Raw genomic sequence first — 25,130 nt, 5'->3', positions numbered from 1 at the left:
CAGCGTTTACTTCCCACCCTTCAGAGTCGCCTTCCCATTCACCATACGCCCCCCCACCCCACAGGACCCCCGCCTCACAGTTTCTTTTATAGTTGGTCGCTGCCAGCCCGAGAGTAGGAACCAAGCACACAAAACCTTCCCAGACTCAGAAACTACCACTTTTGGCACTTGCCTGGGATTGAGTAGTGGTTACCTGCAGGCATGGCCCTGGCTGGATCTCCATGGCACACTCCTCCAGCATGCTCCTTCTCTCACCGGCCTGCCCCTCTCCCTCTTTCTTCCCCTCGCCCCTCTCTCTTTGTCTGCCCCCTCTCTCTTTGCCTGCCCCTCTCCATCTCTCCAGCTCACCCCTCTCTCTCTCTTTGCCCACCCCCTCTCTCTCTCCCGCCTGCCCCTCTCCCTCCCGCCCTTCTCCCTCTCTCTCATGCTCGGCCTCTCTCGCTCTCTTTGCCCGCCCCTCTCTCTCTCCCGCCCGCCCTTAGGGCCCTCCCTCTTCTCCCACCCAGCTGCTCTCCTCACATGCCCTCACACACACCCGCCCTCTGGAGACAGAGTTCCTAGAAGGTTCCCCAACCTCGTGGCGCACAAGGAACCTCAGGCCAGCTTTTCAGCGCACAGAATGAGTGCTGGCAGCGGGTGCGCGCGCCCAGGAGCACGCAGGGGGACATCTTGCAGGCGCGAGCTTGGGGACCGGCAACTCTCTAGCGCATACCCCGGGGAGATGGAGCGCAGCTCGCCAGCGCGCACAGCCAATACTGAGCTTTACCGTCTCTCAACGTCTCTTGCCTCCCTCCTCGCTGAGAATTCAAACAGCTTTCTGATATCACCAGCCAAAGATATTTTCCCCACCTCTCCTTAGTCACCTTTTGTCTATCAGTACTTATGGGAGATGGGTGGGAGGAGGTAGAGAGAGAAAAGCGGAAAGAGGGAAAAGCATAAGCTTGAGCCTTCCCATCCAACCAGGAGTACTCCTGTAATAAATCCACCAGCCCAACAAATCTGCCTTAGCAGCTGCCACCACCACCACTGGTCTCAGTGCTTTCTTTGCATCTTGGCTATTCAGTTTGTTGGGGGATAGATTTCGTAAAGCAAATCTTTGTTCTTAATCCACTTTCATGTGTGTGTGTGTGTGTGTGTGTGTGTGTGTGTGTGTGTGTGTGTGTGTGTTTATTTGTTGAGAGATTTATATCTGTGCACAACTGGGAACATATCTGCCACTTAATGATATAAAAAAGCTAGGGTAGACTTAGGCCTTAGTCCAGCCTTAGACAGTATGCTACATAATTGAAACAAAAACATCAATAGCCAGTGTCACCCTGAGAAAAGCAAGATTGGGACCATTTATATGACACCCTAACTAAACAGTTTTCTGTGCTTTCTATTTTAATTTACATTGTGCTGTGAAAGGATCTACACGTTCATAAGTGCTAAGATCAGAGAAAAAGTGATAGTTGTCTATGTTCAGGCAAGGACCTCCATGGACTTTAACTCCTGGGATCAGGAGAGAGAAGTTAAATCTAAAAGAACTTGGCTTCTACCTTAATGAGTGTTCAGCAAACGAAGAGCTCCAATCTTGGGTTTTCCCCTGTAAAAATCACAAGACTGCCAATTATTTCCAGAAGGAAAAATTTTCATCACTGAATGTATTATCTCTTAATAGCTTCTGTTCAATGAAAGAAACTAATTGTCTCACATAAAACAAAGATTCCCAACCTACGTGGCAAAAGAATAGTGAGAGGCTTAGGCTGAAGGACCCCAAATATAAAGCCATTTTAAATCCTCAAGCGCTGGGAGTAAGCTTACTGAACACGTGCAAATCTCCCCTAGATCACAATCCAGTCATTTCTCATTGCTGTACAAGTTTCTCAATGGGCTGTTAAAATCCCAAGCAATAGTGTAGAGAAGGTGTTATAAATAATACTTGCCCATTAATCTCCCAAAAGGTTTGTAACACACACTCTCTTTGGCTTCATGCAGACTGAACTCTACAATCTTTCATCAGGGATTTGATGCACAAGTCAAACAGTGGACAATTGTATACAAAGCACCACTGTTAAAATAGCTTTTATCACCAGGCATGGTGGTGCATACCTATAATTCCAGCAGTTTAGAAGGCTGAGGCAGGAGAATTGAGAGTTCCAAGCCAGCCTCAGCAACAGTGAGGAACTAAGCAACTAAGTGAGACCATGTCTCTAAAGAAAACACAAAATAGACTTTGGGATGTGGCTCAGTGTTTGAGTGTCCCTGAGTTTATTTCCCAATAGCCTTTCCCCCAAAAGAGAGAGAACAGCTTTTGTCAATAATTTAATAATAACCAAGACTCAAGAAACTACAGGAAAAAGAAAGCCCTTGTACACTGTGGGTGAGAATGTAAGTTTAAAAATGTCATTTTTGAAAATAGTGTAAACTCTGAACCATTTAAAACACAACTAACGTATAATATGGTTAAATTGATTCTGGGTGTAATTTCAAGGTATTAGAATCAGGAAGATAAAGAAACAACTGCATGCCAAATTTTATGTAGCAGAATTGTCAGTAGTAAAAAAAAAAAAAAGAAGAAGAAATAAAGTTTCTTCAAATGAAGGGTGTACCAGGAGATTACTTGTAACTGCAGGGCATCTAACTACTCCCCTGTTAACCCTTATACCATATTTCAGACCATTTTCTCTTGGCAACAGAGGACACTGAGACTCAAATTAGCTAAACACTCCAAAGTATATAGACATGAGAGCTGTGGATAGCTCAGAAACCTCTGAGCCAAGAGAAAGTATAAAAGTGACACGAGGACACATCATCCTGTCAAGTCTACAATGGGGAAATCCCACTCAAAGACTTTCCAATAAGGTATCTGTATCTATGAAAGACAAAGAGGGGGCAGAAATGAGCATTGTTTTACAAATGAGCCAAGCGATCTTCTCTTTTTTTTCCTCTCATATAAAATACAACAGAGAAAAATCCCATAAACAGTGCCATCTAGTGTTGGAGAAAATAGTTACACAATACTGTGTCTGAAATATAATAGGAGAAACTGTTTATTATACTGTGGAGTAATAAAGTTAGCATTAGGAATGTGAACAAGAAAATGAAAATATAGGATATATTCTGAGATACGAATATAAAGCTAAAGATCAGTTCCAGCATTCTGAATTTGATGTTCTGCTTCTCAGAAATTTCAGGAAGAAAAAACAACTCAATCACCTATATACCAGCAAAGCCTTATGCAAAGAAACAAAAATCACACCTGGATTTGGGATTCTCTCCTGATAATCACAGCAATCATTAGCATACAGTCTGGGGAAATGCCAGGTTGCCAGAACAAAGCTATGCACATGGGTTGGGGCCATGATTGAAGATACCATGAATGGAGAAAACAGAATTTCCAAAATTTCAGCTGCTGGTATATTTCCCACTTGATTTCCCAGAGGAAACTCAGAAATGAACTGCTCCATAGGAGGATTTATTTTGTCAGACACTGGAGACTAACTGTAATGGGTCCACAATTTTTTTTTTCATATGTAAGACCATTTTATTTAAATCATCCATAGACACATTCCAAATGTTTCATTAAACTCCTTTGTCCTCCCTCCCCTTCCCCCCACCTCATGATCCTGGGGAATGAATCCTGGGCCTTATGCTTACAAGGCAAGCACTGTACAAGCTTAGCAATACCTCCAGGCCCATTTGAGGCAAGAAAACAAGGAAATGAAATCAGGGGCACTCCACTGTGACTGACTTTTGTTTTCATTTTTAATGTGAATAGTAGAAAATTTAAAATTATACTTATTGAGTCACTTTTTTTGAGGGGAGGAATATGGGAACATTGCTGATTCAGGGAATTGCTAATGAGTTTAAATCTCAAGCTGTTTTTTATAAGACCAGAAAACAGAAAAGTTAAATAATTTTAATGTAACTGTGATATAATTTCCATAAATAAAAAATATATACATATTTATTCACAAATTACTTTAACCATATATACAGTGATAAGTGTCAATGCACTTCTCTCTGGGCTGAACTCTAACAGCAGCTGGTCAATCTCCTTGAATGCTGAGAGCCATTAGCCAAGTAGGTATGATGCATGGCAATTTCCTTGTCAGCGTACCCCATGTTGCTTAGAAGGACTCTCCATTGTGGAAATGGGCTTGCCTTGGTCATTTGCAGTGACATTGCATGTAAGGTGACCTTGCTCAAGGACCAGGGCAGATCTGGGTTTAGGGAGGATTGGGGTTTAGGACGGTTCCAGGTTTAAGGTTATTCCTGCTGGGAATAGGGCGTATCCTGCTGCCTGAGTTACCGTTGAGTTCTCACAGGATTCAGAGAGTATTTTTGGGAGACAGAGCCCAGTGGAGGTGGAATTTGGCCAGAACATGGATTTTCCCAGAATGTGTCTGTAGAGTGCCGGTGAGAGTTTCCAGAATAAAGAGTTGCTCTTTGAATCTACAAGGTGTGAGTGGCTCGTGATTTTGTGCCCAGCCAGACTGCGGCACTTGAAGCCTCTATCCTGATGCCCTCGTTTTCTTTTTTAAAAATATTTTGTTTTGGGCTGGGGATGTGGCTCAAGCGGTAGCGCTCGCCTGGCATGTATGCGGCCCGGGTTCGGTCCTCAGCACCACATACCAACAAAGATGTTGTGTCCGCCGAGAACTAAAAAATAAAATAAAAAAAAATTTGTTTTTTTAGTTTTTGATAGAACTTTATTTTTATTTATTTATATATGGTGTTGAGAAACAAACACAGTGCTTCACACATGCTGGGCAATTGCTCTTCAACTGAACCATCTCTCAACATCTCATTGTTTTCTTAAGTGAATGAAATTTGACACAATCAACCAGTCCTTGTACTTTTTTTTAAACACATGTGATTTTATTTATTGCCCATTTATTTCATCTGGAATCTAAACTTGGTTTACCTGTTGATTTGTGTGATAAATTTCACAAGGCCTTAGTTGTCACTCCTGCTTTATATGTAGTTCATTGATGGAAACCATTCTTATTTGCACTAGTACATAGATCTCGGATCTGAGACTAGAGATAATAGATACAAGATTTTGCTGAAACAACTAAAAAATACATATTCATCTTTCTCTCTTTCTGACATATAGGACACATATCAGCATGTGGAAAAATAGGTCTTTGAGATGGTAAGCAACAGCAATTTTTTGTTCACCATCTGTACTCCTCTGGGGCTTCATCGGGTAGTTGGGGGAGGGGGAAAAAGGGTAAAATATTTGGCTGCTCTCCTAGTTTTTTCCTCTACTTTGCATAATCAATTTCTACAACATAACGTTTTCCCCTGCTTAATCTTCCCCATCCTTGTAGCTTTGATTCTCACTGACATTGCATTTCCTGTTGCTAAAGCCTGTTATTCCTTATTCCTGGCGTTCCTATACTGTTGGCCTGGAAGAAGGTACACGGTTTGCCCAGCTGGAGAATGACTTGGTTTCTGGACATTTCCTCACATTAGGTTAGATTGTGTGGCCTCCTATGGAGAACTACTTGAGAACAACACAAGCTGTGATATATTTGAAACTTCTTTATGGTGTATTTAATTTTTTATATAATTATCTTTATCCCATCCTACTGTGGGTTTCTGTTATTTCTTTCTGGAGGATAAACACGCAAAAGGCTTGCTATATTTGTTTTGGTGGTAGCTCCACCCCTTTATTTGTCTAAACAGTTTCTCTTCCTGGTACTCATGCTGTTGCTGTTAACCATTTATTGCCTAACATAACAGTACCTTGCTCTCAGGGACCTAAGTTTATTTTGATGACTGGGGCAACCTTTACTTAAATACTACTAACACTTAAAGAGCAATACAGACTGGAGTGTAATTAAGTGCCCAAATATGTGGGTCAAGGGTAAGAATCACCAGCCTTTCAACATAATGAAGCCTGTGTGGTGAAGAAAATGACTGTTCGTCCTGGCAGAACCCCTTGTCCCTCTCTCCCACATATAGGCAGGCACCTTTATCTCAGAGACTCCTAGTTCTTTCACCCCAAACTTCTTTGACTCATGCCTTCCTCCCTGCATCTGAGCCCAGCAGAGAATATGGGGGAATAGGGCTTGATGCCCGCTTGGCTGGCATGCTGGTTTATGTCTCTGCCAGTCTCTGGGAAGTGCTGGATGAGCTGCCCTAGTCCAGCTGCAGCTGACCCAAAGCACTTCTGCTTTTCAATAAGTCTTGAGGCTGTGGAGGGTGGGAGTAGCCTCCAGTGCTAGGGAGTATCCCCAGCAGAGGTTCAGAGGTCCTCCTGGGCTGTTTGGGGGCCCTTGGCGATGGCCACATTCAGATACTGGCTGGAAGCCAGGGGAGGGAGCTTGGGGTAAGGGGGGGGGCCCTGAGGGAGGGTTCAGACTCCTTAGTAAAGAGTTAATGTGAAGAGGGGGAGGGGATAAGAGGAAGAGAACGAAGGGAAGGCTCAGGTAGGGAAAGAACAGCGGAGAGAAGCCTGGTAGGGGAAAGGGAGCTTGCAGGAGCAGGGGTTCAGAGGTAGGGAGCTTCCCACTTCTGCACCCTTGTCGCAGGGCCGCCAACATCCAGCCGCAGCGGGGACTTTCAGTTTCATTTCCACGGACCCTCCTGCCTGGGCAGCAGCCGCCACTACGATGCCCAATATGTTCAGCTGCCGGCAGCTCCGGGGAGACGGGCCAGTGCTTCCTAGTCGTAGGAGGACTGGACATGGAGACAGATTGCAAGCAGCTGCGAACCATTTATAACCCCGACTTCAAGATCAGGTAAGGGCCTACGCACCCCAGGCCCGAATCGTGGGCCCTGCCTACCTCTGCTGCCTCCTGCCACTCCCCTCGCACTTCTCACTTTAGTGCAACCAAACTTTATGTGATACTAATCATCACTCACTATTACTGAGGTCTTCTATGTGCCAGGTGCTGGGCTAAGTGGCTTGCCGCAATGCTACTATCTTGGGTGAGGATCACAGCAACCTTTAAAAGAGGCAAGCCTTGCCATTCCCATTTCATAAAGGAAGGAAGCAAGGCTCCCAGAGGTGCAGTAACGGCCCAGGTAGCAAGGTCACACCCCCTCACCTTGACTCACAGTGCCCTCCCTCTTTTGCCTGGGTAGTGCCCATTCATCTTTGGGAGACCTGTCTCCTCCCCTAGGCTGCCCTGGGAGCCTCAGAAGCTGCACTGCGGTCACACACTGGAATCTCTGGGTTCAGTCTGAGTGCTTCTCAAGGCAAATCTGGCCTACATCACCAAGACTCGGGTCAGGTTCTTCAAACTGGACCGCTGGACTGACTCGCGGCTCCCAGAAAAGAGGAGATATCAGCAAGCACCACAAGGAGATATCAGCAAGCACCACAAGTCACTGCTAGCCAAGAACTTTTATGACAGGTGTGTGTCCGTGTGTGTCCGTGTGTGTGTGTGTGTTTGTTGGTGCACACACACTTGCTTGTGAGGGGTGCTCAGGGCATAGGGGAAGGGGCTGTCTAACCAAGAAAAGAGTAATTTGCTCAGGTTGTGGGGAGGCCTCTTCCTTAAGGAATGGGGGAAGCAGGTGGGGGGCTTGGCTGCAGGTGGGAGCATGGCTGGCACTCTCCCCAGGGCATTCCCCATCCCAGGCCCCTCCTGCCCTGGCCCCCACCCTTGACTCCCACTCTCCCCAGGGCTGAGAATCTTCACGGGAAGCATGGGGTGAATGTGGAAGTCCAGGGGCCCCAAGAAGCACAAGATGAGCAGCTCCTTATCTGCCTGGATTTGAACCACAAGGAGGTGCTGACCCTGAGGCTCCGGAACAGAGGAAACAAAACCTGCTACCCTCAGTCACCTCTTCCCTCTCTGCTAGACACCCCAGTTTGCCTTCTACTATGGTGACCAGAAGCTGCCCTGCCTGCTGGGCCCTGGTGAGTAGCTTTCCAAAGGAAAGAACTCTGGTGGGCAGGGCTTGTCCTAGCAGGGCTGCAGCTTTGGAGCACACACTGTGGCTGTCCAGAGGTCTCCTCTCAGGATGGGTCTGGATGGGGGAGTGTCGGGGTCAGTATGTTGGTGGGAGGGTCTCTGCCTTTCCTCCCCCCTCCCATTCACTCAGCCTTCTTTCTGCAGGTGAATGCTATGAGTTGCATGTGCAATGTAAGACCAGCTTTGTGGGCTACTTTCCAGCCACGGTGCTCTGGGAGCTGCTGGGAGTCGGGATCAGAAGAAGCTGGCACTTTCTACATTTCCCGTTTCTTGGCTGCCATTGCCCACAGCCCTCTGGCTGCACAATTGAAGCCCACGACTCCCTTCAAGCGCACCTGGATCACTGGAAACCCTGTGTTGACCAACTGGATAGAGGAAGGAGAAAGACCTGACTTGTAAGCCCTCCATCCAGACCTGATGGGTCTTGGCATGTCTTTATCACAACAGTGTGGGCCCTTGGGAAAAGCCCAGAGCTGGGAACCAGGGGCCCCTTTATTCCCTCCTCTGGGCTCAGAAAAATTTTTCTGCCTAGGAAGCAAATTGCAGGACAGTATCAAGAGCAAGGACAGTATAAAAACATTTTTTAAGAAGTGTTTTCACTGTGTAATGAATTATCAGGCAGCCCATTATAGACAGACACACCTCTCTCTCTCTCTTTCTCTCTCTCTCTCTCTCTCTCTCTCTCTCTCTCTCTCTCTCTCTCTCTCTCTCTCTCTCATAGCATTGGGGATCAAAATCATGCATGCTAAGCCCATGTTCTACCCAGCCCCCTCTCTTCTCTTTTTAAATTAAAAAAATTGGTAGTACAGGAATTGAAATCAGGAACACTTTACTACTGAGTTATAGGCCCAGTCCTTTTTATTTTGAGACAGAGTCTTGCTACGTTGTTGAGACTGGCCTTGAACTTTTGATCCTTCTGTCTCAGCCTCCTGAGTTGCTGGGATTATTGCCATGCACCACCGCACCCAGATCTCTCTCTTTTTTAAAACAACTTTACTGAAATAATTCACATATCATACAGGTCAGTGATTTTTTTTAGTATGTTCACAGATATGTGCAACCATTATTATAGTCAGTTTTAGAACATTTTATTATGCCAAAGAAGAGCGACCCAATACCCTTCAGCTTCCACCCTTTTATCACTCACCCACCTGCTCAGTGCTTAGCAGCCACTCACTTTATCTCTGTCTCCATAAATTTCCCTATGCTGGACGTCATGTGAATGGACTCATGTGTAAACATCTTTTCAACATAGTTAGCTACTTACAAAATACTGTAGGACTTTCACAGTTAGATAATTGTTCACTTTTATTTAATAATGTATAGGTGCCAGGTGCAGTGGCACATTCCTATAATCCCAGTGACTTAGGAGGCTGAGGCAGAAGAATTACAAGTTTGAAGCCAGCCTCAGCAACTTTGTGAGGCCCTACGCAACTTACTGAGACCCTGTTTGAAAACCAAAATTAAAAAGGGCTGGCTGTGGATGTGGCTGAGTGGTAAAGTGCCCCTGGGTTCAATTTCTAGTACCTCAAAACAAAAACTATATATATATATATATATATATATTAACCTGGAAGCCTGAATACCCCCCAAAATTAACATTGGCTGTCTCAGGATGGTAAAAATGTTATACTTTTTTTGCCAGATTCTTTTTTAATAATGAAAATGTATTATAAATAATATTTTTTAAATATTCCAAGTATTGGGCTTTCCAAAATTGGTCCAGCCATGGACCGAGCAGCCACATGAGCTAGTGAGCTCCATGTCCTTGGGCAGAGGCTGCCAACCACCCTTTGGCAATGGCATCACAGGGGTCCTTGTGCATCCTCCACGGAGGGGCATTCCCAGAGTCTTGAAGGTGACAAGTTCAATGTTTATGAAAGCTTTTCCCCCGACTTCTGCAGTGCTAAAGGCTATGACTTGAAGCTAAGTATGGAACTGGGGACCTAGTACCCACCCCCATGCCTCAGGCAGCTGCTCCCCATCCGTCTTCAGGGAACAAGTATCTTCACTGCCTCAAAGGAGATTGCTGAGATCAAGTAAGTGCCTCCCCTCGATACCCCACTCCCGTCTTCTCTCTCCCTGCTGGCCTCTGCCTGTTGCTTTGGATGTCTGTCCAGCCTCCCAGGCTCTATTCGTTCACCCTTGCTGAGTATGCCCTCTTGCCAGGTGCTGTTCCAAATGAGCCTTGCCCATTCTGGTGGGGAACAGTGAGCACTGATCATTTCTTTTATTTTTTCTTGTACATTCCATATTCTGGTGAGTGCTTTGAAGAACTCAAGTAATGCTAAAGTAAAACCAAAGCAGGACAAGGGGATGAATTGGTGATGTTTTACAGAGAGCAGTCAGTCCTGGCCTCTTTGAGGAGGTGACATTTGAACAGAGGGTGACATTTGAACAGAGAATGACATTTGAATGAGGTTAGGGTGTGAGTCATGGAAGGAAGATCTGGGGAAGAATGTTTCCACCATAAGATCTACCACGGATACTCAAGTCAGGTCTGAGGTTGGATCAAGGACATCGGAGGAAGCAAGAGTTGGGGCTCCCTTCTTCAAGGCCTCTGACCCAATCCATTTCTCTGTCCTTCTGGTCTTCTCTGATTCCTGGTGTGTTCCTAGTTGCAAATGGGAGAGGGTAAATGCTCCTGGTCATGGGGGTGCTTGACCTGTCCCTTTCCTGCCCTTCCCACTTCATCCTCCAACCATCACTGCCAGGGCCCAGCTGGAGACAGCCCTGACGTAGAGGAACTATGAGGTGAAACTCTGACTGCTGCTGCACCTGGAGGAGCTGCAGATGGAGCACGACATCTGGCACTATGACCTGGAATCAGTGCCCATGACCTGGGACTCCGTGGACCAGAACCCCAGGCTGCTCACTCTGGAGGTTGGGGCTCAGATCAGGTGCAGGGAGGGCAGGCTCAAGTCAGCCAACCTCTATAGGCCATTCCTAAATACAGGGCAAACTAGAAGAAGGATGAAATGGTTCCTGTCCCAGAGGGGTCAGCAAGGGGTAGGGTGGGCATCCTTTGCCCAAAATGGTGTCAGAGCAGGACATTGGGGTTTTAATCTAGACTTTGCTACTACTGGCTGTGTGATCTTGGGCAAGATCCTTGCTTTCTCTGAGCCATAGGTTCCTTATCTAAAAAGCACAGAGCTGGACTGGATAATTCTTAGGCCCCTTTCTAGCACACAGATTTTGAATGTGTGTACCTTAGACCAGAATTGCCCATGAGAATGAATTTCTCCACACAAATGCAGGTGGGAAGAGAGAACAAGGATGATCAGGGCAAGATGACTACAGGAGATGAGTTTTAACAATATTTTAAAGGCAGAGTAGAACTGAGCTGGTGAGAGGGCAGCTGAGTAGAGTGGGAAGTGTCTGCCAGGCCTTAAACTAGCACCCTGGAGTTCTGAACCTGTGAGCAGCTGGGGAAGGTTGTATTCTTCCTGTCCCCACAACTCCTGTCTGGTGGGAGAGGAAGGGAAATAGGGAAAACACAGCTCTCTGAGTCTTGGGTTAGAAGGCCAGAGCCTCAGTTCTCGTCCCTCAGAGATCTGGAGAGCCTGGGGGTTGGGTCCTTCAGTGACCATGCTTGGGACAGAAGCTTGCTTACGTTCACACCCTGTAGGTTCCTGGTGTGACCGAGAGCCACCCCTCAGTGCTGCGGAGGGACCACCTGTTTTCCCTCTGTCCTCTGAGATACACCAGGAGGACCCCATAACCTACAAGGGCTTCATGCACAAGGTGGAACTGGACCATGTCAAACTGAGCTTTTCCATGAGGTGGGTGTTGGGGGAACCCTTCTCCAGTCTTCTCCCTCAGGCCAGGGGAGACGAGAGGCTTTCTCCTAAGATGAGTGGATCCCAAGCACAGGGCAGGGGCTTTTCTTCCAGGGAACTCTGAGCTACCTCAACAGCTGCCTGTCCTAGGGAGCTTTTATGGAAGTCTTGGAAAGAGGGAGTGTAGCAGAGGGAGGTGGAGGGAGGTCCTGGCTTTTTACTGTCTGGCCCACCTAACTGGAACTACTCTACCTTTCTCCCTATCCAAACCCTCCTGAACCGATTTGTGGATGGGCTGACCTTCAAGGTGAACTTCACCTTCAACCGCCAGCCCCTGCAGGTCCAGCATCAGGCCCTGGAACTGACAGGGTGCTGGCTGCTGTGGTCCATGCTTTTTCCTGTGGCCTCCTGTGGGGTCCTGCTGCTGCCCTCAGATGTGAAGCTCAAGTGAGACTGAGGGCAGGGGACTCCAGGGCTGGTTGGAGTGTGGGGCTTGGGGATGGAGTCCTAGAGGCCTCTGGGATGCTGGCTGGATAAGTTGAAGTTCGGATTCCCGGCCTCCCTGCCAGGCTGTATGACTGGAGTCTGGAGTCACACCCAGAGCAGCTGCAGGCCATAAAGCACATTGTTATGGACACCACACATCCAGCCCCCTACATCATCTTTGGGCCTCCAGGCACTGGCAAGACTGTCACATTAGTAGAGGCCATTAAGCAGGTGAGGCTTGAGGATAAACCTGGGACCTATATCCTTGACTCCCCCAGATGGAGCGGTTTTCCCCAAATTCTGATTTCCTTCATCTCCCTGAAAGTTCTTGTTTCTCAGCAGCCATCAAAAGTAGGTGGGGAGGGCTAGGGCTGTAGCTCAGTGGCAGAGCACTTGCCTGGCATGGGTGAGGCACTGGGTTCAATCCTTAGCATCACATAAAAATAAACAGATAAAATAAAGGCATTCTGTCCATCTACAACTACAATTTTTTTTTAAAAAAAGTGGGGAGCTAGAGTCAGTGTGGCTGTTGAGCACTGTTGGGTAGGTTGGGCACTGTGTGGCTCTTGGAGTGACTTTTTGCATTTTGGTATTCATAGACTTGTGTGTTTTATTGCAGTTGTTGTCCCACGTCAAAGTGCTAATTGAACTAGCAGGGCTCCAGGATAGAACTTGTCATTTATATCACTGCCTCCCTTGGCTGTGGGAGGCAGATGCTTCACTGCCCCAGTGTGAGTCACCAGAGTTTGGGAAACTGCTTCCCACACTCTACCTGTCCGCATCTCAGGTGGTGAAGCACTTGCCCGAAGCTCACATCCTAGCCTGCGTTCCATCCAACTCGGGTGCTGACCTTCTCTGTCAGCGGCTCTGGGTCCACCTGCCCAGCTCCATCTACTGCCTCCTGGCCCCCAGCAGGGACATCTACATGGTACCTGAGGACATTAAGGTCAGGGAAGTGCAGAGGGTCAAGGGATGGCAGATGTCTGGGAGATTCTAAGGGTAAACCAGAAAAGTAGGGAGACTTGGATCCTCATCCTTGGGTGGGTGAGAACCCTCTCTGGGCCTCAGTTTCCATGTCTATAAAGTGGCCCAGTGACAGAGTGAGGGTGGGCATGGGTAGAGCCAAGCTGATGCCTCATGTTGCTTCACAATCCACAGCCCTACTGTAACAGGGATGCGAAAATGGGGGAGTATGTGTTTCCTGCCAAGAAGGAACTGCAGGAATATTGCATCTTAATTACCACTCTCATCATGGCCAGCAGGTGGAGAGTGTGTGTGTAAATAAAAGGGTAGTGGGCTGGGAAGATGGGGAAGGGTTTTCAGTGGGTGAGTGAGGGATCAGATTGGGTGAGCATTCAGGTTTGGTAGTTGGGTGCCTGGGGATGACCCTGCCTGGCCTGACACCTCCCAGGTTGTTATAAGCCCAGTTTCCCATTGATCACTTCACACACATCTTCATCGATGATGCTGGCCACTGCATGGAACCTGAGAGTCTGGTGGCCATAGTAGGTGAGCGGCTCAGAGTGGGGTACAGGTGTGCCACCCTGCATGGGGAGATCCCATCACTTACCTTTCTCCTCATACCACCTTTGCCTTCTAGGACTGATGGAAGTTAAGGAAACAGGCAATCCAGGAGGGCAACTGGTGCTGGCTGGAGACCCTTGACAGCTGGGACCTGTGCTGCAGTCCCCACTGACACAGAAGTATGGGCTGGTGTACTCGCTGCTGGAATGGCTTCTCACCTACAATGCCCTGTACAAGAAGGGCCCTGATGGCTATGACCAAGCTCATCACCTCAGTTCATAACCAAGCTGCTATGAAACTACAGATATGCCCACACCCTCATCTCCCTCCACTGCTAGCCCATGCCTTCGTACCCATTGTGCTCCAGCAGGAGGCTGTGGTCTGCATTCCTGGTGCTCTGTGCCTCTGTGATGCAGAAAGGAGTATAGACTGGAAGGTCGGAGGCCTCCTTTAGCTAGTGGTTTTATTCTGGACTACTGAGATTATCTAGATATGGGGATGGTCAGCCACCAGGATTTGTCTCATGTCTGTCTCGGATGGCATTTCCAGGCAATCCAAGGAGAAATGAGAAAAAGAATAGTTTTTCATAAACATATTGTCAGATTAGAGGGCTAGGCAGGGTTGTTTGTTTTGCAGTGGTGGGGATTGAACCCAGGCTCTCACACATGCTAGGCACATTCTACCACTGAGTTACATAGCCAGCTCTGTTTTGTTTTGTTTTTTTTAAGAGTCTCTTTGTTCCCCAGGCTGGCCTCAGGCAGTCCTCCTGCCTCAGCCTCCTGAATAGCTAGCTGGACCTACAAGCACACAGAACCACACCCTGTTTATATACTTCTTTTACTGAATAAGTTTAGACATTAAAAATGCTTGAATGAGTACCATATAGGACAGTTGCAGAAAGGAAATGTTATTGTGTCGTTACTACTTTTATTTTTGGATTTAACATATTATCTCAAATAAGGGTAATGGGAAGTGATACATTGTTTTTGTACTGACCTTCCTTGGCAAAATTGAAAGCTGAGTCCCTAATTTCTTAGTTTTTCTTTTTCTTTCTTTTTTTTTTTTTTTTGAGGGATGGAGTGTTCCAGGGATTGAACTGGGCACATGACCACTGAGCCACATCTCCAGGCCTATTTTGTATTTTTTAGAGACAGGGTCTTACTGAGTTGCTTAAGTGCCTTGCTTTTTGCTAAGGCTGGCTTTGAACTGGTCATCCTCCTTCCTCTGCCTCCAAAGCCACTGCGATTACAGGCATGCACCACCATGCCTGGCAAATCTTAGTTTTTAAAAGTAATTTGAAAAAAATAATAATAATTTCACTGTTCACTGGATCCCTATGGACCCACAAGTTCTGCTTTATGTGGTGTGCAATGCCTGGCAGGAGAGCTTGCAGGTGAATGTGTCCTGCTATGCAGAAAGCAGGAAGCAAGATGCTCATGTGTGGACCTAAAGCCTGTCCCCCAAGGGCAGGACAAAAGTAATCCAGGCCTTGGTCTAGCTCTCCCTCCCTCCTGCCTCTCAGGTCCCATCCCACCATCCTGGACATTCCCAACCAACTCTACTACGATGGAGAGCTACAGGCCTGTGCAGATGTGGTGGATCAAGAGTGCTTCTCCTGCTGACAGGGTCTGCCTCAACAGGTGAGGCTGGAAAGAGCAGGACTCAGGCCCCCACCCCCATATCTTGATTGTTTACTGAAGGTAGGAAAAGGCTCCACTGAACACCAGGGGTCCCTCCAGTTGTCACCTTGGCCTAAGCTTCCTTATTGCCTGCAAGGGTTTTGGAGTGGGAGGGAAGGGAAGCAGGGAAGTCCAGCTGAGGGTTTCTTCTAACCTATGACCAGGGATTTCCCATCATCTTTCATAGTGTGATGGGCAAAGATGAGCATGAGTGCAATAGCCCATCCTTCTTCAACCCTGAAGAGGCTGCCACGGTGACCTCCTACCTGAGCTGCTCCTGGCCCCTTCCTCTAAGAAGGGGAAAGCCTGCCTGAGCCCACAAAGCATTGGAGTCATCTCGCCATTACCGGAAGCAGGTCAGGCCCTCAGTTCCCAGCAAGGATGGGTCCTCCCCCAGGTGATACCTCTGGAACAGCCCTGGCCTCTGCTGGCCCTATATCTCAGAAGAGTGCAGAGGTCAGCTTCCTCCTCCCTCTTTGCTCCCCAGCTCTCTGGCCTCCTTCCTGCCTGGTTCCTCTTGAATTGAGGTGACTGCATAAGAGAAAGATGCCTTTCCCTTCATTCCAGGTGGAAAAATCCATTATTGCATCACCAAACTTGACAGGGAGCTTCAGAGACTGGAAGGACTTGAAGGTGACTCACTACTTCACATTCACTCTCACCTTCTTTGTACCCTTCTTTTTCCCAAATCAGAGACCTCAGCTCCTGTGCCACTGCTTCAGTCTGGCCCATGTCCCTGTCCCACCTCCACTGCCTTGGACAGAACTGGGTTTTTCCTTATCCTCTTGCTCCTCAAAGCTCCAGCTTATAGTTCTGGCATGGGATCAGGAAGCCTGCATGTTTAACAACCTCCCACATCACTGTGATTGGGCAGGTTTGAGGTCTTTGCCCTAAGAATGAAGTCCAAATGCCACAGCCTACCCCCATTTGTCATGTGATATTGTCACCTCATCTCCACCCTCAGTAGCTTAACACTTGCTCTGAGATGGTGATTCTTAATACAGAGAAAAATCACCTGGAGGGATTTTAATACTACCAGGGCCCCTCCCAGCCAATTAACACTGATATCTGGGGGCAGAGCCAGGGCACTAGTATTTTTTTATAGCTCCTCAGGTACAAGCCTGAAACCTACTCTTTTGAGATTTGGAGACATCTGCCTTGGAAAATTCTGATCAGGAAGTCTGGGTTAGGGCCCAAGGTTCTATAGTCTTAACAAGTACTTGCTGATTATCTCCAGGAAAGTTTTAGAAACACTCTTTTTATTTACTGTGTTCTTTGAAACACTGTTTGCTTTGTTCTGATGACTTTACAGGCCCGAATCCCAGAGCTAGCTTTACTCTTGAGGCTTGTGCTTCCAGAGCATGCCTCTTGTCCCCTGTGGCAGCACTCACCCACTGATTGACAATTGCCCAGTGTACCCTCCTTGCAGCTCAAGCGCCATGTGGCAGACATCCCTTAAGTTCCCCTTGAACCCACCTCTTCTCACGCCCTGCCTCTATCTCTTCTAGGTGGACTCTGTGGAAGAATTCCAAGGCCAAGAATGCAGCGTGGTCTTCATCTCTACTGTGCGAAGCAGACAGAGGTTTGTGCAGCTGGATCTGTTCTTTAACCTGGGTTTCCTTAAGAACCCCAAGGTTGGAGGGCTGGTGTGTGTGGCAGGAATTCTTCCTTCCTCTGGCCTTTCCTTCCCATGACCCCACCACTTCTTCCTTCCAGAGGTTCAACGTGGCTGTGACCTGGGCCAAAGCTTTGCTCTTCATAGTGGGCAACCCCATTCTCTTGGGCCATGACCCCGACTGGAAAGCGTGAGCATTCCTGCCCTGTAATCCCTCATGGTTGCCACAAGCCCCAGCTTAGGCAGCTGTATCTTCATTAGTACCTGTTTATGGCTCAATCCTCAGGATCAGTTAATCTTCATAAAACCTCCATCTTATTTGTAAGTGAGCTGACATTTAGAGCTTGAGCAACCAAAGCTCAGATGTGGCAGGACCCAGGCCTCGCCTCCAGCCTGTGCTGGTACTCCTCATCCAGGCCTGCATAGCTCTGTGTGTCAACACCTCTGTACCCCACAGATTCCTGGAGTTCGGTAAAGAAAACAGAGGGTATACAGGGTGTCCCTTTCCTGCCAAACTGGACCTACAGAATGGACAGAACTTACTTCAAGATCTGAGCAAGCTCAGCCCCTCTACCTTAGGTATGACTAGGCCAGGGTGGACCAGGCAGGGGACAGTGGTGGAAGAGAAGGTAAAGAAGACAAACCATACCTCCTTTCTTTCTAGGGCCCCATGGTCATGACTACCTCCCCCAGGAGTGGGAGAGTAAAGGGGGCCTGTCCCTGCAAGTGGAGCCCCAGTGGAGGAATGAGCTCTGAAGACACAGCTGCCTGCCTTCTCACACCAAGCCAAGCCTTAGCCCGCTGCACCCAATCCTGAACCAGAATCCAGCTGGGCTGCCCCTCTAAGGGACAGGAAGGCTGGGGGATGGTGTTTACAACCAAGCCATTCCACCCCTTCCACTGCTGGCGAGAATGACACATCAAGCTGCTTGTTAGCATTGTTATGGGGGAAGGGGAAGGAAGAAAAACTCTGAAAACAAAAAATCTTATTCTATGCAAAATCCTCTAGATCGTGTCTCCTCTTCTTGGGCCCAGCTTCCTGTGTCCCCAAGCTGACCTGCAAGAGGCTGAGACTGTCACACCCTGTCCAGGGCCACATCTCCTCACAGCCTCCATGTCCAGGGGAGGAAACTCAGTGGGAAGCCACCCACCAGTTACTAAATTTAGTCCAGACTAGAGACCATGCCCCTCACCTACCCCCCAGGCTAAGCCAGGCATGACCTCATCTCTGCTCCAAGACTCCACCCTTCCACCATAGTCCTGCCTTTGCCAACAGGGGGCCAGTCTGGCAAGCAACTTGGAAATGAAGAGAGAGATGGGACTCTGGGCTTGTAGCCAAGATAGGAACCAGACAAAGGAAATAGGAAGCTGCCACACACGTGTTGGAACCTGTGGCCTTTATTCATGACCCCCAACAAGTTCAGTCAGAGACAAGGCCCCTGCCCAAAGGAGAAACCCCAATCCACCTACCCTAGAAATGCTCCTCTGAGCCAGAAGTATATAAAGCGCTGGTGTGTGACCATCCTCTGGGGAGGGCCAAAGGGAGCAAGAGCCCTACCCCTGGACCAAGGCAGCAGGGAGAGGGACTGCTCAAGAAGGGCAGGCCACAGGCCCAGCTCCCAGAGGACAGGGAGGGAGAGCAGGCCTGTCACCACTCTGGGGGCTAGGGAAACGAAGCAATCCTGGGCACGAGGAAACTGGAAAAAGGAGCCTTCAGCATGGAGTCCTAAGGGTGGAGCTCAAGGGCAGGTGGGTGATCCCTAAGCCACTGTGAAGGAAAAGGGCATCAGGAGCCGTGGGGATCTCAGAGAATGGGACAGCCCCTCTGGCACTTATTCTTGAGGACCTGGAGGCCAGCTTGAGTGGCCATCTTGAAAACCTCCCGCAATCCCTCATAGATTTTGGCAGAGCACTCAAGGCACTGATATGATTTGCCATATCCTGGCCTTCCTCATATCCGATGGGTTCCTGAGAAGACAGAAGATAAGGCAGAGGAAGCTGTTGGCTAAGTGCACCTCACACCACATCACCCATAACAAATACCTCCTTCAGCCTTGAGCTTACAAAGCATCCAGGCCCCGGCTGCCCCAGGCATGGATCTAAACCTCATGTTTACATTAAAAGTTATCCCCAGACTAGCCCCTCCTCTCCCACCTAGTTGCAGACTCTATGGTCCACATATGTTTTGCCTGAATGTGTGTCAGCTACCTCCTAAATGACTACCTTCTCCATCATCCCCCCAACCCATCCTCTGCCTGCTGTCCCCAGTTTAAAACCTTGCCTTATATAATTATCCTCTCAAGATAGTCTCTATTCCATACCCTGGCAGCTTCATGTAATAAACTCTTCCTCTGGTCAGTGGGCCACTTAGTGAGACCCTGAATAAGCCAGATCCCTCACCCTCTAAGCCTTTCTTCAGCCATTGATGATGCCCTTCCTCCCCAGGTACACTGATGGCACAGTCTGCATACCCTAAGTGAAACATAAGCTGTCTCCCCATGGACAAGGACTTCCTTATTCATCTTAGTAGCCCCAATTCCAAAGACAGAATAATAAACTGGAATAAATTAAAATGCCAAGTGACCTTGGACAAGTCACTTCATTCTATGATCATCTGATTTGATACTGAGGTTCCTTCTGGTTCTTAGCAGGGCACACACATGGGAGAGGAGGAGGTAGATATCACTATGACTGCTTAACACAGGACAGTTGGCAGAAGAGAGAGCTCCTTTCTGCCTCAGATTGCAACCCCTCAGAGGGCACCTTCCTCCCCAGGGTTCCCCATCAGGCAGCCCCACCACCTGCTTCATCTTGGCCAGCTCTCTCCTGGTATGCTCATCTTGCCTCAAGTCCTTCTTATTCCCCACTAGGATGATGAGCGCATTGGGGCAGAAGTGCTTCACCTCCAGGGTCCACTTCTCAGGTATGTTTTCTGTACAGACATGTCCCAACAGTTTCCTCAGTTTAAGCATGTGGGCACTGGTCTTCCTTCCCATAGCAGTCTGAGGCTAATGGTCTCCTTCATACCTCAAAACCCGGTCCCTTGTAGCATATCCTCCCCCAAGCCCTTCCAAACACTGGAGATACCACAACAAAGGAGCCAGCAGAGCCTGTGCAGCCCTTGTGACTCCATCCCCACAGCCTCTGAAGATGGCTGACTCCAAAGCGTCTCCACCCGCTCTCTCCAAAGTCCTCACCCAGGCTGTCGGAGCTGTCAATTGAGAAGCACATGAGGATGACATCTGTGTCCAGATAGGAGAGAGGCCGAAGGCATTTATAGTCTTCTTGCCCTGCTGTGTCCCACAAAGCCAGCTCCACCTGACAAACGGGCAATACATAGCTGACCCCAAGGGCCCCAACCTACTACCCAGAGATCCTCTCAAACCACTAGTCCTGCTGTGTGCAAGGCACCATATTAATCACAGTCATAAAAAACTCAATTGAGTTTTTCTTTAAAGTTCTAAGATGTAAACTGGGTGTACTGCTGCATACCTATAAACCAGCATTGTGGGAGGCTGAGGCAGAAAAATCGCCAAGTTCAAGGCCATCCTGGGGAACTTAACAAGATGCTGATTCAATTTGTTTAAAAAAGTAAAAAGGGCTGGGGATGTAGTTCAATGGCAAAGTGCTGCTGGGTTCAACCCCTAGTAACCCCTCTCCCACAAAAATCACTAAAATGTGTTTGATTTTTGTGATCTCAGATGAATTGCTATCATGAATACCACTTTAATTCTCACATTCCTTTGGGATAAGTCATGCCATCATCACCATTTTGTGGTGGTGGGGAGTTTAAACCCAGAAGCAAAGGGACTTGGCCCTGATTACACAGTGAGTATGTGGCAGAACCAGAGGATATATCCAGGTTTTCTTTGGGGTACTGGGGATTAAATCAGAGCCTCATGCATGCTGGGCAAGTACTCTACCAATAAGCCACACTCCAGCCCTTTTTTATTTTAGATAGGGTCTGGATAAGTTGCCCACACTGACCTCAAACTTGTGATCAATCTTCCTGCTTCAGCCTCCTGAGTAGCTGGCATGATGGGCATGTACCACCACACGTGAATACATCCAGGTTTTCTAAAAGTGCAGTTTCATATCTCAAATTTTACTTGTTCCCACAGGAAAATAAAACAAAAATGTGAGTGAGTGGTAAGGAAGGACATACTACGTGACCAAGAACAGGGTTCCAAGGCAGGATAGGAAAGGGCTCTTGGCCTTACCTGCCGCGTCCGGCTAACGGGAACCGAGTCCGGCAAGAGACGTCGAGGTTAAAAAAAAAACTCACAGGACACCAAGGTTCTTCATCCAGGAGTCTCCACTTCATTACTTACATCATCCCCTTTTATACCCCAAGCAGCAGAAGTGGAAAGTTACTCAAAAGAGGGAGGGAGAGGGGAGAAATTCGGTTGCGACATCTGCCATTGTTAGATACTGAAACTTCCCTTATCAGGAAGTCCACCAGAGTGGAAAAGGTCAAGATGTTCCTGTGGAGCACATATGTCTCAGGCGGATAAACAGGAGAACCGCAAGTCTGCGTCATGGCCTTGTGAGCTGGCCACTTTGACATGCAGAACAAGGAATTGGGGGCTGGGCTCCGGGGGCCAGGGAAGGCCTGCTACCAGCACTTACCTGCTTGCTGTCCACCTCAATATCTGTAATATAGTTCTCAAAGACAGTAGGGAAGTAGCCTCTGGAAACTGATCCTTGCTGAAGACAATGAGGATGCAGGTCTTTCCACAGGCACCATCCCTCACAATCACCAGCTTCTTTCTGATTGCAGCCATGGCTGGGACTGGCAAACAAGAGGCAGGAGGGGTTTGGGGAAAAAATGGTAGTCCAAAAATTGTTCTGTGGACTCCAAAACCTCTCCACAAACCTGGAAGAGAAAACAGAAAAGGGGGCTTGCTTCAGCACATTCTTGCCAAGCACCAATCCTGTAGGAAACAGAGTTTAAGAATCCTAATTTCTGGGGCAGGGACAGGTCTTCTCCAGTGGGTTAAAATATAGCAGTGCGAGGTGGAAGAACCCACTTGGGAACCAGAAAACATGACTTTCAATGTTATCCATTCAATTGAGGAGAAACATTCAGCAAGGTGTTCAGGGATGCCTCCAGAAAAGCCAGCTTTTATCTGCTTTGCATATTGGAGTCATGAGACAGATTTCATTTGTAACAAGATTTTATACATTTAAGGTTTAATAATTGCTAAGGTGTAATCTAGAACAGATTGTCCCTTGGCTTGAGTCACACCTGCCTCGTCAAAAACAAGGAGTCCCTCTACAAAACCAGATACTAGCATAACCACTTACTGGGTGGCTGATACGTAAGAGAAGGAATATTTATAAAGCTCCAAGGTGCCCACTCTTTGTTGGGTAATTTGACAAAAATTATTTACCTCAGTTTCCAGTGGCTTGTTAGGTGAATGGTGCACTTCCCATTTTGACCAACAAGGAAACTCTCTGAAGATTAGATAATCAGAGTGTCAAGGACAGCACTCAAAGCAGGCTGTATGCCTCCAGAGTCTCTGCCTTTCTACATGTCACCTCAGAGGTGGAAAGGAGGAGGAAAACCCAGACAGAGGACAGAGGCAGCAGCCAGCAGCTTCTCTGACCCACCCCACCTTGTACCCAAAGCCCGGGTCACACAAAGGAGGCTCAGTCCAGGCAGTGCCCACAGCACACAATTGAACGGCCTGCCTTCCTCCCCTCTTCCTCCGGGGCTTGTGGCAACACTAGGTTACTCAGCCCCCAATAGGGGACAATGACTACACTGTAGGGAGTCATGAATCCACCACAGCAGAGGGACAGAATAATCCACTAGGGAATCACCTCCACCCACTCTGGAACAGCCCCTTCCTCCCTCGGTCCAGCTCACTTTTATGCCCTGCCCACCCCTCCCTGTGACTAAGGGCAAGGAGTCAGCTTCCCAGGGTTAACATGCGTCCCTCATCACAAACACACATGAAGGAGCAGTTCATCACACCTGCAGTTCATCACACCTTCACAGCTCCCCTCACTTCCTCCTTCCCCAGGGAGGGGAGCCAAACTCCACCCAGCTAGATTCCCAGCCCTGCAGTCAGGGAGAAAGAGAGGGTGTGCTCTGGAGCTGAAATGAAATCTAGGCTGTTGGGAAAAAGGAAGGAGCTAGAGCCTGGGCTGGGAGGAGCCCCAAAAGAAATGACAAATTAGGACCAGTCCCTCCACCAACTAGGCAGGGAGCACAGGGTATGGTAGGTAACCTGATCTCTGCCTCAAACCTAGTTTTTCCTCAGTTCCACATCCGTTCATGCTGGGCTGAGCTCTTCTGGTCCCTGCATTCCACCACCTCACATTATATAGCCTGGGTCTGCTTTTTAGGAAGCAGAATACTCCAGCCCCAGGCTGTTTCTCTTCAACAGTGGGATGCTAGGCGACCCCTCCCTCTCCTCCACTTACACCTTCAGAAAACTGGGATGTGGGGGAAGAGGACATGAGTCACTGAGAAATTTATCAGAACCACGCTCCGGATCACAGAGGGGCTCTTGCTGATATCCCAAATGACAGGGAAGATGTGCCCTGCCAGCACATCCCTTTCCAAACAGTGGTTCATTGAAGTCTACCCAGGTGACTGACACTAGGATTTCTTCCAACTCCCCCACCTACTCCCATTAGTTCAACTTACGCAGCTGTGTAAACACGGGCTGGGGTAACTCCAACCCAGGCAGTGCAGATAGAGAACAATCACTACTGATCTACCAGTCACTTAGGCAAGAGTGCGCCACTGCCATCCCCCAGCAAGGCAACGGGCACCAGATGGTGGGAGGCAGAGGCCAGAACTTCAGGACAAGGACATGAATTAAGTGACCTGGAACCCCCAGCTCAGAAGACTTTCCCTCCAGGCTCTGGTTGGGCCAGAAGAGCAAGCAGCCCAGGCCAAGCCACGACACAAGGCCCAAGGCCAAGATAGCATGAACAATAGTTCCCTGTGAGAGGAAACCCCAGAGGAACTGCCCCACTGACTCTAAAAGGGGCAACCAAACCCCCGCAGAGACTGAAGTGTAGCTGGAACGGAGCCTGGAACTTGTGGCGCCTCCCCTGAGACAAGATATGTGGGATACCTAGCTCATTCTCTTGATTTTCCTGCAGATCCAGTGGGCCTCCTACCTGGCTCACTTCCCCTGAAGTTTGGGAAAGACTCACTCTTCAGTTGACACCTCTTCCTCAACTTTAAAGCCAGAACTGAGAGAACTCTGTGCCCCGGGCTCCCCAGCCGACACCCCTAAAATAAATCTTTAGCCTAGCTGGGGAGTGTGGAGGGTAGATTCACACACTCGTATGAACGAATACACAAACACACACGGGCTGGATCCTTCCCAGTCTCCCCTACCCCATGCCCCAAGCAGTTTCCAAGGACTGTCGAGGGCAGTGTCCAACCTCCCCCAACAGTAGCAGCCCCCAAGGGTCACACCACGCCCTTATTCATGCCATTCCACCTTCCGGGCCTGGGAGAACTCCCAGCCCATGCCCAGCACCCCAGGCCAGGTCCGCGCTGGGCCGTCTAGCCTGGGGCTAGCCAGGGCGTCTGGGCTGGGTTCCCTCGCCTAGGGACATCAAGGCCTCTCCCCTGTTCCGCGGGGGAGGCTAGGGGAAACCCGGAGGGAAGGGAAAGGGCTCCTATCAGGGCCTCAGCAGGAGAGAGCCGCTGCCAGGCCGCTCCTGGGGCCCCTTGCTGCAGTCCGGGGAGGAGCCCAGCAGGCCAGACCCCAGCGCAGCCCGGACACCGCGTCCAAGGGGAGGGAACCGGCCAAAACCCCTCGCCGGATCCGCCAGAGCTCCCAGCGAGTGGAGAGGAGGAAAGTGTTCTCCCGGGAACTGGGACGCCCTTCTCCCCCTGCCCGGACCCCTGTACCTTTCGCTCGACCCCTGTACCTTCCGCTCGGTTGCCTCTTGAGTTGCGTGGCCGTTGCAGGAGGCTGAGACTGACCCTAGGGGCCGGGCCCCGCCCCCGCCCCCGCCCCCCTTCAGTCCTTGGCTCGGCTGGCCTCTGGCCCAGCCCCAGGCGGCCAAGGGTCGCCTCCGCTGCGCGAAGATTGGGGGCGCCTGCCCCGGGCTGGGTGAGAGGCTGGAAGGAGAGTCGCTCTGAGCTGCCAGTACC

At 49.0% G+C, this 25,130-nt stretch overlaps 3 pseudogenes across 1 annotated transcript; 1 reads left to right on the top strand and 2 right to left on the bottom strand.

Moving 5' to 3' along the window:
* The window catches only part of LOC144372738 (uncharacterized), a 56,543-nt pseudogene extending 49,863 nt beyond the window's left edge, over nt 1-6,680 (bottom strand).
* Nucleotides 6,679-18,000, top strand: LOC144372737 (helicase MOV-10-like; annotated as a pseudogene).
* Nucleotides 18,001-18,381: 381 nt separating this feature from the next.
* LOC144372736 (rho-related GTP-binding protein RhoC-like) lies at nt 18,382-24,970 on the bottom strand (annotated as a pseudogene). Its single transcript, XR_013432641.1, has 6 exons — nt 24,885-24,970; nt 22,393-22,456; nt 21,629-21,875; nt 20,197-20,317; nt 19,801-19,931; nt 18,382-18,967 (listed from the first exon to the last, which is right to left on the bottom strand). The product of XR_013432641.1 is annotated as a rho-related GTP-binding protein RhoC-like (transcript).
* Between the last annotated feature and the right edge of the window lie 160 nt (nt 24,971-25,130).

The sequence above is a fragment of the Ictidomys tridecemlineatus genome, unplaced genomic scaffold (genome assembly GCF_052094955.1).
Source record: "Ictidomys tridecemlineatus isolate mIctTri1 unplaced genomic scaffold, mIctTri1.hap1 Scaffold_154, whole genome shotgun sequence".
Lineage (NCBI taxonomy): Eukaryota > Metazoa > Chordata > Mammalia > Rodentia > Sciuridae > Ictidomys > Ictidomys tridecemlineatus.
Note: the sequence above shows the minus strand (reverse complement) of the source record. Positions and strands in the feature narration are given on the sequence as shown.